Genomic DNA, 13,291 nt, shown 5'->3' with positions numbered 1-13,291 from the left:
TTGGCTGCCCTGCCAAAGGGCTATACTACAAAAGACCCACTTCCTTCCAATGGGCACTTCAGGTTTACAGGCCCTCATGCACGTCTCTATCCAGGGACAACGTGGAGCCTCCCAATTTTTGGCTGCCCTGCCTAAGGGCTATACTATAATACACCCACTTCCTGACAATGGACACTTAATGTTTTGAGGCCCTCATGCATGTCTCTATCCAGGGACAACGTGGAGCCTCCCAATTTTTGGCTGCCCTGCCAAAGGGCTATACTACAAAAGACCCACTTCCTTCCAATGGGCACTTCAGGTTTACAGGCCCTCATGCACGTCTCTATCCAGGGACAACGTGGAGCCTCCCAATTTTTGGCTGCCCTGCCAAAGGGCTATACTACAAAAGACCCACTTCCTTCCAATGGGCACTTCAGGTTTACAGGCCCTCATGCACGTCTCTATCCAGGGACAACGTAGAGCCTCCCAATTTTTGGCTGCCCTGCCTAAGGGCTATACTATAATACACCCACTTCCTGACACTGGACACTTAATGTTTTGAGGCCCTCATGCACGTCTCTATCCAGGGACAACGTGGAGCCTCCCAATTTTTGGCTGCCCTGCCTAAGGGCTATACTACAATAGACCCACTTCCTTACAATGGGCACTTCAGGTTTACAGGCCATCATGCACGTCTGTATGCAGGGGCATTGGTGAACCTCACAATTTTGGACTGCCCTGGCAAAGGAAAATACTACAAAGACTCAGTTCCTCAAAATGGGCACATTAGACTCAGAGGCCTTTATGTACGTCTCTTCTCAGGGACATCGGAGTGCCACACAATGTTTTACGTAAAATCTTTCATGTATTGATCTCAAAAAGTAACATACATTAGCTCTATCTCACTATTGGGTATGTGCCCTTAACATTTCCGCTATGAAAAATCATTTTGGTGTCATTTTGGAAGGTTTTCTGGTGAGTCTGTAAAAATGGCGTAAAACGTGGACAAAATTATTCACAGCTGTGACTTTTGAGTGATAAATGCTTCAAGGGGTCTTCCCCATGCTGTTGCCATGTCATTTGAGCACTCTTCGGAGACTTTTGTGCCATTTTTAGGGTTTCTACATGCTGCCGGTGGTCATTTCACAAAAATACTCGGGTCTCCCATAGGATAACATTGGGCTCGGTGCTCGGGCCGAGTACACGAGTATCTTGGGAGGCTCGGCCCGAGCTTCGAGCACCCGAGCTTTTTAGTACTCGCTCATCACTACTAATAAACCTAAAAAATAAAAATAAATTGAATAAAAATCATGAATGTTGTGTTATAACAGGAAATTCGGTGTAAGAATGAATATCCGGGATGAGAGTTCAGCGAATGAGTTATAGAAATTGTTACAAAAAGGAGTGTGTACGGTTTATGCGTAAATTTTCAGAATGCGTACATGAAAATTATATGTATGTGAGAATGTCCCCCATGCTTTGTAAAAAGTTATTTATGAAAATGTAAATAAAATATATAAAAATGCCTAATTATTTATAATTTATGAGAAAGATATATATGTATGGAAGAATGTTATAAGGTGTCCAAGAACCATAAAGAAAAAGGGTGCATATATAATGTTAGAGGTCTAGAGTTCCACCAGGCTATATCACCCCTAAAGAAATAGAAAGAAGACCTTACTACCTGTGTACCCCAAAAAAAGCTATATTTCTTAGCCAGGATTATGGTGGAGATATGCACAAGTGAAATAAGAATATAAAGTAATACAATAAGATTATAAAACCAATATGTGTGCATTCATGCACCACCCGGTACGCTACCCTTGCCAAATTGTTCACTCTAGATCCCCACACGATCCATGAAGCCGTTCCCCCGGTCACACCGCCTGCTGCCGGTTCCCACTCATCCCTGGGGGAGTTAGGCGAGTGGTATCGAGAGCTACATGTCGGCACTGATGATACCCCCATACACCACAAGGAAGGGGTATACCGGGTGGTACAGGAGTATGAGCGGGTTTTTAGCAAGCACCCTCTAGATTTTGGGCAGATTAAAGGGGTTCAACACCACATCCCTACCGGTACACACTCCCCTATTAAAGAGAGATACAGGCCTATTCCCCCTGCGCACTACCAATGCGCCAAAGACATGTTGAGGAACATGAAGGAGGCAGAGGTTATTAGGGACAGCTGTAGTCCCTGGGCCGCTCCGTTGGTGCTGGTTAAGAAGAAGGATGGCACCATGCGGATGTGTGTGGATTACCGGAAGATTAACCAGATAACGCATAAGGATGCTTACCCTCTGCCCCGCATCAAAGAGTCCCTGGCCTCGCTGAGAACCGCTAACTACTTCTCCACCCTTGACCTCACCAGCGGGTACTGGCAGGTGGCCGTGGCACCGGAAGACCGAGAGAAGACTGCCTATGGGACCGTTTTGCTGTACTTGGATGATGTGATTGTGTACTCACAGACGTATGAAGCCCACCTGGAGCACCTAGCCGAGGTGTTCGCGTCCCTTGCCAAGTATGGGATGAAGTTGAAGCCCTCAAAGTGTCATCTGCTGAAACCCAGAGTGCAGTACCTAGGACATGTGGTTGGTGCGGAAGGTGTCGCCCCCAACCCCGAGAAGATCACCGCCATCCAAGACTGGCCGAGACCGACCACAGTGAGGGAAGTGAGGCAGTTTCTGGGCCTGGTGGGATATTACCGTCGCTTCATTAAGGGGTACACAAAGATGGCTGCCCCCATGCAAGACCTCCTCGTAGGACAGACCAAGGGTGGTAGATCCCTAGTAGCCCCATTGGTGTGGGAAGAAAAGCATGAGGAATCCTTCCGCCAGCTGAGAACAGCCCTGACCGGAGAGGAAATCCTAGCGTACCCTGACTACAGCCGCCCATTCATCCTCTACACCGACGCCAGCAATGTGGGCTTGGGGGCTGTTCTATCCCAGGTCCAAGACAGAAGGGAAAAGGTAATAGCTTATGCTAGCCGAAAACTCCGACCGACTGAGAGGAACCCTGAGAACTACATCTCCTTCAAGCTTGAGCTCTTGGCACTGGTGTGGGCTATCACCGAGCGTTTCCGCCATTACCTGGCAGCAGCCAAGTTCACCGCGTACACAGACAATAACCTGCTGACCCATCTAGATACGGCCAAGCTGGGCGCGTTGGAGCAGCGGTGGGTGACCAGGTTAGCCAACTACGATTTCACCATCAAGTACCGGGCCGGCCGTACCAACGTCAATGCCAATGCACTCTCCCGGATGCCCCACCTGTCGGAAGAGGGGCCAGAGGATGATGACCTCGAAGAGATTGAGTTGCCTGCATTTCACCGGCCATTCACTGAGAAGGTGCACGTCTACCAACAACGGGTGAACCTGGATCCGCTGCCCCGACAGGACTGGCAGGAAGCTCAGGACCAGGCACCTGCTGTCCGCCTGGTCAAGACTCTAGTGGAACAGGGTTCTGCTGGGATAGACCCTGCTGCCCCTGCCGAAGCCCAACGTCTGTGGCAAGAACGGACCCGGCTATACCTACACCAGGGGAAGTTGTATCGCGAGCTGATTAATCCAAAGACTCACGAGAAGATCCGCCAGCTGGTGATTCCCCAGGCTAAAGTGCCCACCGTCCTGCAAGCATACCATGATGGTGCAGTGCACTTCGGGTGGAAGAAGCTAGAGATGTTGTTAAGAGAGCGGTTCTATTGGAGTGGAATGCGGGAATCTGTGGAGGCCTGGTGCCGAGAATGTGGCCCTTGCGCATTGAGAAGGAAGGACGAGGCCAGCCAGAAGGCACCCCTACACCCGATCATTACACACCAACCGCTGGAGCTGGTTCCCCTTGACCATGTAAAGCTCACCCCCAGCCGAAGTGGGTACACCTACGCTCTGACCATCGTAGACCACTACTCGAGGTTCCTGGTGGTTGTCCCAGTTAAGGACTTAACCGGCCGCACCGCTGCTAAGGCTTTCCAGGCTTATTTCTGTTGACCGCATTGGTACCCGGAGAGGGTGCTTACCGACCAGGGTCCGGCCTTTGAAGCAGAGGTATTCCAGGAATTCTGCCAGTTGTACGGCTGCAAGAAAATCCGGACCACGCCTTACCACGCCCAAACCAATGGCATTTGTGAAAAGATGAACCACTTGGTCCTGGGCCTCCTCAAGACGTTACCACTGGAAGAGCGGAACCTGTGGCTGGAGAAGCTACCTGACCTGGTCGATATGTACAACAACATCCCTTCCAGCTCTACGAAATGCACTCCAGCATACCTGATGAGAGCTCGTCCCGGCCGGCTACCAGTGGATCTGGAAATGGGCTTGGAAGCTTCAGAAGCACTCCTGTCGACAGCTGAATGGGACACTCGGCGGAGGACACAGTACCGACAGGTCCAGGAGTATGTTGAAAAGAACTTGTGCCGGAGTCGGGGACAACAGGAGCAGTGCTTCAACAAGAAGGCGCCTGCCGGTTCCTTCCAACCTGGGGATGTAGTGCTGAAGCGGAAAAGAAGGGCCCACAAGCTGGATGATCAATGGGAAAAAAACCCGTATGTAGTCCAGCCCACAGGATGGGAGAATGGGAAGGCCTACCAGATCAGCCGTGACCAGGGGGGGACTTTGGCCACGGTTTCCCGAGACCACCTGAAGAAGTGCCCACCAGCATTGAGAGTAGCGGATGAGGCTCCAGTTCCCAGTCCAGTGGAGAAGGAAAAAGAGGTAATCCACACCATGATGGGTGATTTTCCAGCAGACTGGCCTACACAGAACGGTGCGGTGATCCTTCCAGTGATACTGTTCCCACAACCCGTGGATGAAGAAATGATGGAAACGGTTAACCGCGAGCCAGTGCCCAGGGATGTACCTGTACCCAGCTCCCCTACGCCTCCGCCTGCCCCACATGATAGCAGGGAGGAGGAACTGACTGTTCCCTCTGCCCCACTGCCTGTCACCACTGACACCGGACCCCGAAGGTCCACTCGCTCCAACCTAGGTAGACCCCCACTTAGGTACAGGGAAACTACTCTTTAAAAGGGGGGGGCTTTATGTGTTGAGTGTACCAGTTTGAAAGTTTTAAATGATAAGTAAAGATGATCAACCTCTATAAATCACTTGTAAGGCTACATCTGGAATATGGGAACCAGTTTTGGGCTCCACATTTTAAAAAGGACATTCAGAAGTTAGAGTCAGTTCAAAGGTGGGCAACTAGACTACTACAAGGAATGGAAGGCCTCCCATATGATGACAAGTTGAAAAAGTTATTAAGTGATTATTGGCTGCAATGGGGCTTTCTGGCTGGTGCCAGCCTCTCTTCTTAGCACACAGGAACCACAATCCCTACACCATGCTTCAATGGATTCTCTCATCCCAGCCCAGTAAAACTACATATTTTACACAGTCATAAGCAGCCCATGGGCATTCACCTGCATTCAAACCAATAACAGCTCATAGACCAGACAATCCATCTACCACTGGACCAAAGACAGGAAGTTAAATCCACTGCCTGCGGTAACCAACTTAATCCTATAGGCTACTCACACAACAAACCCAACAGAAAGGAAAAAAACATGGCTTCGATTATCCATCCAATGAAAACGCATAACCATTGTGAGCCATTGGACAATGCAATTGGACACATGGTGACATGGTGCACGGCCCAATGAATCAAGTCTTTACTTCATATTCACGGTTTAAGCCCTTGGGTTCTAATGTGCCCAGAGTACATATCCAGAAAGATTCTCTTTCTTTGAGCTAAACACAAGTCAACAATACATTGTAAGCAGATTCTATTACCAGTCCCACACCATTTTGTGACGCATAATCACACAGTGATCCAATTAAGATTCCAAGTCATCGAACATGTCCAAGCCATACGTAGAGGAGGCAATAGAATTAGGAAGCTCAAAGAAAGGGAATCTTTCTGGATATATACTCTGGGCACATTGGAACCCAAAGGCTTAAACCATGAATATGAAGTACAGACTTGATTCATTGGGCCATGCATGGACATAATGGACATAATTCTAATAGGCAGGACAGGTAATAAGGAGCACAAGGGATATGCTAAAATGTGTTGTGTGACAAGACAGACACAGGAAAGGAGATGATAACAGGTGTAGGGACCAACAAGGTGAGACAAGGGGTATCAGGATAGGGTCAAGTAGGTATGAATGTAGTAATGGGGCAGGCATAGAGAATTGTATGCGAATGTGAATTACAATAAGTCACTAAGGAAAGGAATATGTGAGTGTGTGCCTAATGTAAACTAATATTGTACTGGCAAAATTATAGATGGAAAGGGAGAAGGGGAGAGGGGAGAGAGGAGGCTGTAATTGACTACAAGGGTATGAGTTATGAGTGATCATAGGGATAGTGCTACATAAGTGGAAATACCTATGGAGGACCGGATGTGTAAGCGCATACCTTATACAAACCTATAGAGTGCTGATGGGTGAGAGTGTGATGTTAGATATAAGACATCCTATAGTGAATAGTGAGCCGTAATCAAGTGCAACAGGGATATTTCACGTGACTATGGGAACCTGGAAGGTAAAGAAAGGGGAGAAAAAACTGTTAGACAAGGTAATCAGACAAACATGACAAATAAAAAACAAGGAAGAATGGAACTCCATACATACTGGAACCATATATAGTGTGAACACGAAAAAGAACCGGGCGTTAGAAAAAATGTGCACGGCCCAATGAATCAAGTCGGTTCTTCATATTCATGGTTTAAGCCCTTGGGTTCCAACGTGCCCAGAGTATATATCCAGAAAGATTCCCTTTCTTTGAGCTTCCTAATTCTATCGCCTCCTCTGCGTATGGCTGGGACATGTTCGATGACTTGGAATCTTAATTGGGCCACTGTGCGATTATGCGTCACAAAATGGTGTGGGACTGGTAATAGAATCTGCTTACAACGTATTGTTGACTTGTGCTTAGCACAAAGAAAGGGAATCTTTCTGGATATGTACTCTGGACACATTAGAACCCAAGGGCTTAAACCGTGAATATGAAGTACAGACTTGATTCATTGGGCCGTGCACCATGTCACCATGTGTGCAATTGCATTGTCCAATGGCTCACAATGGTTATGCGTTTTCATTGGATGGATAATCGAAGCCATGTTTTTTTCCTTTCTCTTGGGTTTGTTGTGTGAGTAGACTATAGGATTAAGTTAGTTACCGCAGGCAGTGGATTTAGCTTCCTGTCTTTGGTCCAGTGGTAGATTGATTGTTTGGTCTATGAGCTGTTATGGGTTTTAATCCAGGTGAATGCCCATGGGCTGCTTATAACTGTGTGAAATATGTAGTTTTACTGGGCTGGGATGAGAGAATCCATCGAAGCATGGTGTAGGGATTGTGGTTCCTGTGTGCTAAGAAGAAAGGCTGGCACCAGCCAGAAAGCCCCATTACAGCCAATAATCAACCGCTAGCCGCTGGAACTCGTTGCTCTAGATCATGTCAAACTCACACCAAGCAGGAATAGATACATTAGCCCACCATCCCACCCAAAGAGCAACTTCTGCTGCGCAGCTGGCTTTCTAGGCAGCAGCGCTATCGTGATGTCAGCGGGGGACATTGTGACAAGCCAGTGTTCCGTCACTTCATGTTGTGCACTGTTCAAACGGAAAATACATCAACAGGCAGACTACAGAAAAGCTTACTAACAAAGGTTAGAGAGGGGCTTTCTCAGAGGGCTTTTTACAGTTTGTCTATTCCCAATTAGCCGTTTAAGTATGCTTAATGAAAGTACTAATTCTTTCATAGGCCGCCCATTCTTAGTATTTGACGTTCCTTATATTGCGGTATCAGGCTTCGCAGCAGGTTGCAAAACATTCATCACCCATGACTGTCCCCAATTGGGCTCAGAAGCTAAATGTCTATCATGACCTCTCTTTTTGAAAGTCCAAGAGCAAGCAAACTCTTCCTCCAGGAGAGGGAGCCAACAGATCACTAAAGACATCATCATTGCTCAAAGAAAACACCGAAAAACAATGGAAGCTTTAATTGGAGTGGAATCTGATAGACAGCACCTGATGCCAAGTCTGCATCTTCTAACACCTGCAGTCACTGCAGCAGCTGAATCCAATGTGTCCAAAAGGGATCTATTCTATTCAATTGCAAATGATCTAGATAAGACTGAGAATAAGATACTGCACGGGACATAGCAGAGTTGGTCAAGTTGAGTGGAGATGAGTTTGCTATTTGGCACAGCTTTTGCATCAATAAAGCAAGTAAAAGGTGTGAAAGATAAAAAAAAGGGTGAAAGTGTGAAAAGTGAATTGGCCAAATTGAGGTGCATATAAAGTTTTTGCTTTCTTTCAATTCACTAATGGGGCTCATTTGAATCAGGTGAATTGAGTTCTGCTTTTGGAAACTGGGTTAAGAAGGGGTGCACCGGTCCTGGAGGTACTGCAATACCAGGTCAATGCGTGGAGTGGACAGAGCAAGATTTTTTCCATCTCCTTGTTCTAAAAATCCATTTAATATATGGTCCCCAGAGAGGGGACGTATCAGATATTAAACTGATAAGAACAGATTTAATTTTTTTTTTTTTCTGTTTATCAGTAGGACTTCAAAATAACAAAGGTGATCGCCTCCCGTTGCCTGGGAACCGTCCAGGCACAAGAGGGCTATGTGTCACCAGAAGGCGCACACACTTCCTCAAGGCCGGCAGACGTGCAATCCCAGGCACCTTCCAGTACCGACCAAGGTAGCGTCCTCCGAAACTACACTTGATCTTAGCCAAAAGGCCGAGAAGCTATAACCCGAATTGGTTACGGCCTTGAGTGGCACCCTGGCCTATACCGGACACATCTTAGGGAGAGGGAGACAAACCCACGCCTACAGAAGACATTTTGTCACCCAAGCCAACCCTTGAAAAGGCTGTTTTGCAGAGCAAAAACAAGAAGAATGATGCTTTTTGCAGCCGCCGCCCACTGCAATTAATCTGAATAACTCCTCCTCCTCCAAGCACCTCCCCTCCCCCTTGCAGTCTTTCCAATTCATGATACAAAAAGACGGACGGACAGGACAGGACAGGACAGGCTGCCTGACTTTCCGTCACTGCCACCCTTTGCCATCCTTGCCCGTAGAAAGCCCTTTCATCATCCCCAAACCCTAATCTTTTCCCTTCCCTTCCCAGCTGCGTCTCACTCCCTTTCATTAGGAAGTGAGCGCAGCCTTTTCTCCGTTCTGCACATGCGCGACGTTAAACACAAATGCGCAGGCGTGCGTTCCATTAGCCTCACTGCATTCCACTCCCATACAGGAAGTGGGCGCAGCTATTACTACGGTCGCACATAAAAGAACCCACGGCCACCACTGCACACAGCTGACTCCACCACAGGACACCCACTTCTACACCAACGCAGGTAAGACAGGATCGGCACCTCTATGCTCCCGTTACAATCAGGCTCAGTCACCATGTGATAACGCTCTCAACTCTTTAGTTGCAGGCTCCCCTTGCTTCACCTCCACTGGCTGTGCTGCCATTTCCTCTCCCACCTGGAAGGTATACTTTATTCCACTATTTTCCTGTTTCTCTCTTCCCCCTTTTCCCATAACCTACTTTTATCTGCATTTGTGGGGTATCTATATGCTATTTACATCATAGTTTTATTCATTAATATGGAAGGGAAGAGTGCCCATGAGAGTGTTGAACTGCGGAGAGCAAGAGATTAAGCTGCTCCGATTTGCCACCATTGATAAGCTGTTCTCAGTAGATACACATGCTATCCAAACAGCAGCATCCACCATTGCTTCAGCCCACCCATTCAGTGACAGCTCACCAAGTCAGCCAGAGGAGTGGTGTAAGGAATTACACGTAGGCACTGACTCCACACCTTCACATCACAAGAAGGGGGTCTACAGGCTAGTGCAAGAATACGAGCAAGTCTTCAGCAAACATCCGCTAGACTTTTGAAGAATAAAAGGGGTCAAACACTACATCCCCACAAGTGCACACCCACCCATCAAAGAGAGATATAAGCCAAAACTACCTGCACATTACCAGTGTACCAAGGACATGTTGAGCAACATGAAGGAGGCTGGGGTTATCCGTGACAGTTGTAGCCTCTGGGCAGCTCCGTTGGTCCTGTTAAAGAAGAAGGACAGCACCACTCCCCTGTATTGAGGAATAGCTAGCTGCATTGAGAACTGCAAATTATTTTTCTACCCTTGATCTCACTAGTCGCTATTGGCAAGTGTCCGTTGCTGAGGCAGACCGGGAGAAGACCGCCTTTGCCACCCCGATGGGTCTCTGCGAGTTCAAAAGCATGCCCTTCGAGCTGTGCAATTTGCCAGGAACCTTCCAGAGGCTGATGGAATGCTGCTTGGGACACCGAAACTTTGAAACGGTACTGCTATACCTTTATGATGTTATTGTTTATTCTAAAGCAAACAAGATTTTAGGGTGTATAAAAAGGGAGATTAGATCCGGTGATCCCAACGTATTGTTAACCCTCTATAAATCACTTGTAAGGCCACATCTGGAATATGGGGTAAAGTCCTGAGCAGGTTGATAACCATTGGTTTGAGCATGGTAGGGTGTAGTGCGCATCTTCCTGCATCGGTAAAAGCTGCAGAAGTCCTTGAAGATTTCCGCTTCAAAGGCAGTGCCTTGATCTGTGAGGACTCTCTCTGAGTAGCCATGAGGTCTGCATAAGTGTGCTTGGAAGACCTTCGCTGCAGTATGGGCCATTAGATCTTTGACTTGTACCACAACCATAAATCTCGAGTAGTTGTCTACCATCGTAAGTGCATACGTGAGCTCGCCTCGATATTCTGCAACAAAACTCCCTTTTTCGATTTCAGTTTCAGCAAACACTCCTCTTCCTGTAGAAAATATTTATCATTACCTAAGACAGTCATTCTAATGCATGACAATATTAAGGCAATTTAGTTAAAACTTGTTTTAACTCACCTTTAAGGGGATTGATGTATTTCATGGTCAATCCAGGTTTGTCAGTGATGGCACTGACATAATGTATGGCGTCTTTTTCGGGCGTTATCCTTTGCCTTTTCATTGTGAAAATCCAGTTGCCTATATCAAAGCAAATTCTACTACTTGTAAAGTATGCAGAAAATGAAATGTAGAACATATAACATCAACTGCTTAGGAACGCATCATAGGTTAGTACTTAAAAGGATATTGTCATGTTCTAGTCATAATGCAAGCTGGACATTTTTCATGTTACCCTGTAATCGCCGGCCTGTTCTAATGCTCACAAGCCAAGATATAGGCTCAGCTGCTAAGGCTTCCCTCTGCCTTCTGAATGAAACTTGAATATGTCTGGCTCACTGTGTATATAGCAGGTGCTCAGAAAAAATAAGAGTCAATTCAATAGAAATAGCTCTGGCACACTATAGTGATCAATAACGTAAGAAAAGAACTCTTGGAATGCTGAAAATTCTTTATTTGTGCAAAAGGATAATTCATCCAACGTTTCGACCTTGTTTTTAGGTCTTTATCAAGGATAAAGTTATCTAAGATCATAAAGGGTTACAAAACCATATAAACACGTAATTAGTACATAGTACAACATAACAGTACAATATATTGCTACTTGAGAGTACAATGGGTCAAATAACCATGATGCACATACAAAAAATTTTTCCAAAGCCATAGTGAAAACATTTGTACTGAGGAAAGAAAATTTCCACATGACCTATCTGGAGAAACATTCTGGATCAAACAACCAAAAATAGTCAAGCAGGTAAATACACACCTATATGGATAACAGGATGATATGTGTTCAATTGTATAGCGTCATTGCCATTAAGGTACAAATGGAAAACTTGCAATCCTATATAGTGAAGGAAATGAACACATATCATATCAAAGAACACAGGAACATGGGTGTGAGAAAAACCTCAATGTTTATACTTTGTTCTTTATAATGGTGTGAACATGTATATGTCTCAGTACCTTATGCACTTGAGAATTCTAGTGAGTAGATGATGAAAGCCTATTTCAGAACTGGAATCGGTAAATAATTGTAGGTGGAATCTAAATGAAAAGATGGTACAAGTGTTATCATGACACGTGGGCTATAACACAATGGACCGTGTGACAAAGAAGAAAGGAGAGAAAGAAGAGGAAGAAAATGCAACTACCTGTAACATTACGTGATAGTCACTGGTAAGTATCACTTGACAATTCAAGTGAAAAAGGATTCCTTTATTAAAGGGTTCTCAGTCGCCTCAGGATCATGAAATACTAGGGTAAATGATATGAGAATGGGTAAGAAGCACCACTAAAGGAAATATGAGATGCAGGACATATATCTATAAACCCCTGAACTACATGATAGAAATAAAAAGAAGAAAAAAGAAAAAAAAGAAGAAAGAAGAAGAACACATAGAATGCGGAAAGAGAATGGGTACAACTACCTGAGTTACTGCAGGGAGGCCCCTGGTTGGTATTGTGAGGGTTAGTGGAATTCCTTCACTGAAGGGTTCTCAGTTGCCTCAGGTTCGTGAAAAATGCTATAGACAAATAATGCCCGGAGAAAAGGGGTTCATATACAGCGAATAATGGTAATACAAGGTACATGTGTCACATGTAATAGTATATATATATATATTGTACTAAGCTCTACACCAGAAATAGAAAGTAGTCCCTCTGCCTTCTGTCTAGGTGCCCTGAGTTATGTCCTGTAAACTGTCACAGCGACCCAGACACACATGTGTAGTAGGGGAATATCCCTGCTGAGATGCCAGTGCTAGAGCACACGTTTGCTGTGGAGTTGAACGCTATGTGAGCAGTTCTTACCTTCAATGAGCAGAAGTCTCTTTTTTCAGATTTCAATATCTCTGTGGGTATCTGGCAGAAATATGGAATACTCTTTACTGCTAAGACCCTGTACACCACTCCCACTAAAGGGGGCTTTACACGCTGCGACATCGCTAATGCGGAGTCGTTGGGGTCACGGAATTTGTGACGCACATCCGGCCGCATTAGCGATGTTGCTGCGTGTGACACCGATGAGCGATTTTGCATCGTTGCAAAAACGTGCAAAATCGCTCATCGGTGACATGGGTCTCCATTCTCGATTATCGTTACTGCAGCAGTAACGATGTAGTTCGTCGCTCCTGCGGCAGCACACATTGCTCCGTGTGACACCGCAGAAACGAGGAACCTCTCCTTACCTGCCTCAAAGCCGCTATGAGGAAGGAAGGAGGTGGGCGGGATGTTCCGGCCACTCATCTCCGCCCCTCCACTGCTATTGGGCGGTCGCTCAGTGACGTTGCTGTGACGCCGCACGAACCGCCCCCTTAGAAAGGAGGCGGTTCGCCGGTCACAGCGACGTCGCCGGGC

General features: G+C 46.3%; 1 pseudogene; it reads right to left on the bottom strand.

Moving 5' to 3' along the window:
• Positions 1 to 8,357: 8,357 nt before the first annotated feature.
• LOC142255460 (U2 spliceosomal RNA) lies at positions 8,358 to 8,564 on the bottom strand (annotated as a pseudogene).
• Positions 8,565 to 13,291: the final 4,727 nt, after the last annotated feature.

This window comes from Anomaloglossus baeobatrachus, chromosome 10, assembly GCF_048569485.1.
Source record: "Anomaloglossus baeobatrachus isolate aAnoBae1 chromosome 10, aAnoBae1.hap1, whole genome shotgun sequence".
Taxonomy (NCBI): domain Eukaryota; kingdom Metazoa; phylum Chordata; class Amphibia; order Anura; family Aromobatidae; genus Anomaloglossus; species Anomaloglossus baeobatrachus.
This window is presented reverse-complemented; position numbering and strand designations above follow the sequence as displayed.